The sequence below is a fragment of the Sinocyclocheilus anshuiensis genome, unplaced genomic scaffold (assembly GCF_001515605.1).
Source record: "Sinocyclocheilus anshuiensis isolate Anshui unplaced genomic scaffold, SAMN03320099.WGS_v1.1 scaffold284, whole genome shotgun sequence".
Lineage (NCBI taxonomy): Eukaryota > Metazoa > Chordata > Actinopteri > Cypriniformes > Cyprinidae > Sinocyclocheilus > Sinocyclocheilus anshuiensis.
Genome location: NW_015554266.1, coordinates 2,506,363 through 2,512,709, shown reverse-complemented (window position 1 = coordinate 2,512,709; position 6,347 = coordinate 2,506,363). Strand labels below are relative to the sequence as shown.

The following is a 6,347-nucleotide window of genomic DNA, read 5'->3' as shown; positions in this document are numbered from 1 at the left end:
CACTGTGCCCATCTGCAGACTCCAGACTCACGGTGCGACATGTGCAGTAACATCGCTGGAAATTTGCTCAGGCATTTTCTCAGAAATTTGCTCTTAGATGTTCCGGATGGCCACAGGGGAAGGCTTCTGGCTTCTTCCACTGTCGGGGGCTCCTTCTACGACAGTGAGCAGCAGTCTGAGCTGAGCTTCTTCCTTCTTCGGCTTCTTGCTTGCAGAGTCAGCGAGGAAATGATCTTCATCACTGAAGGAGAACAATTCTGATGAAATGGCGCTCAGAGCCAACTTATATAGAGTTCGGCTCCTCCCATTTTGGTGGGATGAAGCACCATTGGTTCATGCAGCTACACGTATGTGAACAAATCTGGCTTCAGTATCAGAGGAAACAGGAGTTTCCCCATGAGCATGTCAATGCATAGGGAGAGACTGTTCAAAAGGGAACTACCCAACACTGGAAAAAAATAACTCAACATATGACCCAACAGGCTCAACCCAGAGGTTGGGTTGAAAAAATAACCCAGCATTTTCTAGAGTGTACACTTATTTTGATGTGTTGACTAACATAACACTTGAGTACTGCCTGTTTTTTGCATCTTAAATGCATTCTTTGGTCTCAGAAGTTTGTAGAAAGAAATAGACAGAAATCATGATTGTGTCAGGCCACCTCTGTGATCAGGGCCATTGATATCCGTTTAATCTTCCCCCCATAAACGTTCACTATAAAATCAAGTAAACTGAAATAAACTGAAAAAAAAAAACAGTATACATTAAGATGAGGATTATTTTGAAACACAGAACTGGTATGAAAGGATATAGACCTTCAATGTATCTTGTAAGAGAGTTTCCATTGGGAACCTGTTCCATAGGCTGCTCCTTTTATTTTCCCCTTGGTGAAATGGATTAAAGGTTAATTGCCTGACTATTACAGATGTATGAGATCTACTTAGTTAGTCCAGTAAGATGCTATGACTCATTGCCTGAGGCACTGACTCCTCTGAGATTTGAGTTTAAATTGGGTACCAAATGACCAAAAAGTCTTGGGTTCTGTTAATGCCAGATAGAAGGTGGAGTAGTATTTACAGTGTTGTTTATACAAATGGACATCTGAAAAGCAGTATGAGACAATAGAAAAGTAAAACAAACAGACTTGCACAAAATACCAAATTATTTCACCAATGAAATGATTTATGGGTAACATGTTAGAATACTGTTCCATAATTAATGAATAATTACACAGGAGCAAACGAGTAATACAATATTTAAATTTTAGTAACTACTATTAACTTACAACAAAATACAATTAACAAATTAGTAAGTAATACTCACTCAGTTGAATGCATTGGTTCACTGCTAGCTAATCAGTAACAACTATTTTTTGTACCTATCAGAGAACTACTAAGACACTACTGTTTCAAAATGAATGTAAACAATGCTTAGTGCATAATTCATTCTAACGTGAAGGTCATTGTAACCTACTAGTAATTACTCAAGTATTACCAAATCTATCAGAAGGAATTACTAATTATTTGTAACAGTATTTTAAAGTGAAAAGCATGATTACTCCCTAGTAATGGTTGAAGTCATTGTAAGCTTTTGAGCTTTTTGTAAGGTTTTTGGATAGTAATTATTTCTGATGGATTTTGTAACACTTGAGTCACTACTAGTGGCTTACCGTCATGCTTACAGTAAGTATTAATGAAAACACAATCTTAAATTGTCTAGCTATTCATCATTTTATAGGTCACTTTTTTTTTTTGTCTCCATGACTCTCAGTTACTGATTCAGTGAGAAGTGTGGATGTAAGCTGTGTCCTCTTTATTTAAGTATTAATAATAATGTGTAAGAATGTGTAAATACAGAATACTGTGTAAAGTTCAGAAGGATGCCGGAAAATTGACCACAGTATCCAAAAAAAAAACCCAAACAAACCAAAAAAAAAAAAACCCTGTAATTAAATATTTATTTCTTCAGTAAGAAGAATTCAGTTATCTAATTCAGTTCTGTAAGAAGACTAATTAAAATTTACTCATTATTAACATTTTATTACCTATTGATTCTGTAAGTTGTTAAATGTTAAAGTAAAAATAAAAAACGATGCTTAAAGTTAATGAAATTAAAAATAAAAAAGATAAAATTGTCATCCACTAGTTATTGATTAGTTTCACATTATGAAACTGTAAAAATTACTTATAGTTCTCTAGGACGCATACAATATAGTCATTACTGATTTCAGTAAGGACTTTTTACTGTAGAGCGAGTAGAACTATGCACCAGCAGAGGTCTCTTACTCTCCCAACAACATTAAAAATGCATACAGGTGGACGGAGAGACAGGGATGGAGCGAATACAAAAGAAAATGTTTCTGGTAAAAGTACATAACCTTACAGGGTGGAGAACTCTCTACTGTCTTCTATTATGGGACATTGCTCTGTTGTTTAAATGTTTGTTCATCCATAATTCATACCGCATCCACAGAGAGTTTTGAGCTGGGGGACTTAGCTTCAAGAGGAAACATGACTCTTATATGTAACAGCATGTTCTTCATGAGAAAGTATAGAACTGAATTGGAAACAACATATGAGGTAATGCTGCCATGCTGATATACAGCCATATCGCATGACTATGAGTTTGATATTGCGTTTATACAATAGTTCAACAGTACAAGTGTGTAAATAAATAAGAAACAAGAACGGGGTGTCCTACTTCCTTCCTCCATGGATTCAAATCTCAAGTTGACAGTTTAACAGATGAGCACAAGCCTCCGATACTAATTTGCAAATGTCACTTTAGAACGCTGAGATGATCAATTGAAGTTAAAAAAGTTAGTTTGAATGTTGAATTTATGAGTAAAATGAAGCCTGTGGTAAACATAACTAGACAATACTTTGATGTTTTGTTTTACAACGTAAAGTGCACACACCAATACGGAAAGTGTGAATTATGTTTTTTTTTTTTGAAAACGTATGCTTCTAATAAGTAACTTGATAAGACAGTCTGGGGTATCAGTGTGTGCAGTTTATGTTAGAACAAAATGTTAAAGTACCATCCAGTTTTGTTTACCACAGGCTTTTTACTCATAAATTGAAAAAAAAACGATTATAAACCCCATAAGAAAATCTAGAAGGAACCAGGGGTGAATTACTCTTTTGGGTTATGACGTTTTGTCTGTACCATGCACTCTATATTTATAAGGAAGAGGTAGGCCGAGTGGATTCCATATGCGGGTCTTTATTCAAGGATATGTGCTTCAAGTCTAAACAATAGTCACAGCTCTTAGTCAGGTCACAGGCTTGGGTCAGTACACAGGGAAAACAATCCAATGGCAGACAAATCCACAACTTTAATCCAGAGACGTGAGTCAGAAGAACAAAATCAATGGTCATAACAATAAACATTACGGCACGGAAGAATGTTAGTAAGGCAGCGGAACTGGCAATACTTTGCAAAATGGCAGTGGGAACAATATGGCTTAAATACATGTTAAAAGGAAATGACAAGACAGGAACTGATGTGGCAGGAACAGGAAGTAACAGAGTTCAATATTCATGTGAGGGCTCCCTCTGAAGGATGGAAGCCTGATCAGATGTTACAATATGCTCATGTCTGTTCTCGTAGTAGATCGGCCACATTCAAGATCAAAGGCAGTGATCATGTGATTAACACTAATGAGCTTTGTCACTAATAAACTGGATGTAATTTAAATTATGTTGTTTCGATATGAAAATAAGTATGAAGACCAAAAGTAATTTTCTCCCAAAGACAATCATTTTTTTGTTTAATAAAGACATGTTTTATAAATTTATTTGGAAATATGTTAACAATTACCAATCCCATACAGGGATTGCACTGTCAGTGTGTTTGAGAATTTGTCAATGCGTGCAGCTCATATTGTTACCATGCTTAAGACCATGGATACCATCCAGGACCTTTGAGGATACCTTTACTAATGAGCAGGTTAAATATAGTTTGGAACAGGGGTAGGTATAGAGATGGGCTTCAGGGATAGGACAAGTAAGGCCCCAATTAGGCAACATACAATTAAATTTATTCTCGTACTTCACAAAGACTTCTACATAGCTAGCTGTCAACAACTAGACGGAGAACATGAAGAAACAGGAAGAACATGAGTTGTTGTTGTTGTTGTTTGTAAAAGTTAAATGCAGGTAATGGAAGGTTTATTCAGATTTATGTTTATATAAAAACAACTTATGCAAGAAGGAAATGTTGGAGTAATTCTCACTGTTCTAATCATCAAAGTCCTTATTGGCACCCATTCTATCATAAAGCGCAATTTGTTGTATCATGGTGCCTTAATTATGTTTTTAAACTGCTTGTGTGTGTGTGTTTTTTTTTATTTATTTTTTTTTTAATGAGAGCATGCTGTATCAGTGTGTGGTTAGATCATCTCAATCTTATTCATCTTGGCCTTTGGCTATCTTAATCACACGGAACAAATTTGCAGTTCCTGGTTTGCATCCAACTCTTAATTTAAACTTTTTCTTCTTTATACTATCCCCTTTGGAGAAAAGAGAGTGAGAGAGAGAGGTAACTGCATTACACAACTTTAACACCTGCTTTATCCTTTAATTGCAAACAGGCTGAATCTGTGACTGTTGACTGCCGTCTGCAGATTTTAAGATAATAAATAATAAGTTCACAGAGAAATTCGTAAAACACATTGATTTGGGTCTCCAGAGGTAGTTCATTGGGCACTATAGGTGTTACAGAAAAGCAATCTCAGGCTTAAATCCTGCAAGTGAAATTTGTATTTTTAGAAAGCTTGGATTAAAAAGGGTGCTTGTTTCATTTTAGACACTGCTTGAATGAGAGCTGTTATTAGTGTGTAATTACCCTCTTTCTCTCTCTCTCTCTGATGCCATCTGTCCTCTAAACATCACCAACAGATGGGGTGAACAAGCATGACGTTGAGCCTTTGGGCCTGACGACAGAAGCACTCTTTAGGGCTACCAATGAACTCACCCACTTTTATAGGCATCTGATTAAATGATCTGATTTAATATTACTGCTACCCCAGGTGAAAAAGAAATATATTTAAATTGTACTTTTTCAGACATACTTATTATATTTAAATTATACTATACTAAGTGCATATTAAATGTATTATTTTGAAACAACTTTAAGTATATTAAGTGTATTTCAAGATATGTTTAAGTTTGATTTTAATCTATTTGTAATATATTTAATATATTGAAATTGTGTTAAATTCGAACCACTTTAAGTATATTTAGTGCAATTTAAGTGTATTTCTTAAAATACATTTAAAATGTCCTTTTAATACTTCATGAACTACAGTTAGCGTATATTTGAAGCATCGTTTTAATGTACTTCAAGTACATTTCAATTGTATTTCAGCTCATTGGAAATGCATTAGCATTACACTACTAGTATATTATAAAGCTACTTTTTTCATTATATACACACACGTACACACTTTGATATCTAGAAAACTTTAATGTATTATATATTGTTGTGTACATTACAAATATTCATAAAGTACACTAAAAAAGGACAGCAGCATATATACTTTGGTGAAAAACAAAACAAAACATACTATTAAATGTATGGAGGGCTGATGGAGCTGAGCGTCGTCGCAGGTTCCGGAGACCTGGGCACAGCCTAGTCGTCCTGACTCCTGGCATACAATATTTTGCACCAGAGCCTTGCAGCTTTAGAAAAAAAAACTAAACAGAAACAAAATTAAATAACAGATTCTTACATGAATGACTGAAAGCAAGCACAAATTAGCCAGCTCGAATGGACACATTGCTAATGTTTTTCTTCCAAGATTGACCAAATCACCCTCAGGCATGATTCAAAAATCTCTATAACAGGTGATACAACATGAAAATATACTTACTATTCCTTTGCTTGTCTCTGCACTCAGATTTCAGTTTGTCTTTTATAGCAGCTGATCTGAAAAACAACAAATTTTTATATTTCACTCACACACACAAAAGCAAATGATGATTGATGATTTGTTTTCTTTTTAAGAATGACAGTACGCTGAGAACAATGTACCTGGTCGGTAATATAGTCAAAAACCTTCCCAGCCTCAGCAGTTTCAGATGTACTGTATGCTCTCATATAAGCAACCCTTCTTACAATGTAATCTTTGTTCTTATCTCTAATGAGAAATATACATTAGAAAATAAACGCGATAAGGTTGTCAAGCTTGAACAAATATAAACACCAATCAACGAACACTACCACAGTTGGCTAATCAGCTCAAGACAAAGTAATTGTATGTTCATAATCATGGTTTTTCAAAGATCATTAACCTCATTACAATGAAGCCAAATTGTTCAGGAAATCATAACTAAATAAATACA

General features: G+C 34.9%; 1 long non-coding RNA gene across 1 annotated transcript; it reads right to left on the bottom strand.

Moving 5' to 3' along the window:
• Positions 1 to 5,585: 5,585 nt before the first annotated feature.
• Positions 5,586 to 6,124, bottom strand: LOC107671294 (uncharacterized). The gene is made up of 3 exons (XR_001632181.1): positions 6,037 to 6,124; positions 5,876 to 5,931; positions 5,586 to 5,684 (listed from the first exon to the last, which is right to left on the bottom strand). It is a non-coding gene; the product is annotated as an uncharacterized LOC107671294 (long non-coding RNA).
• Positions 6,125 to 6,347: the final 223 nt, after the last annotated feature.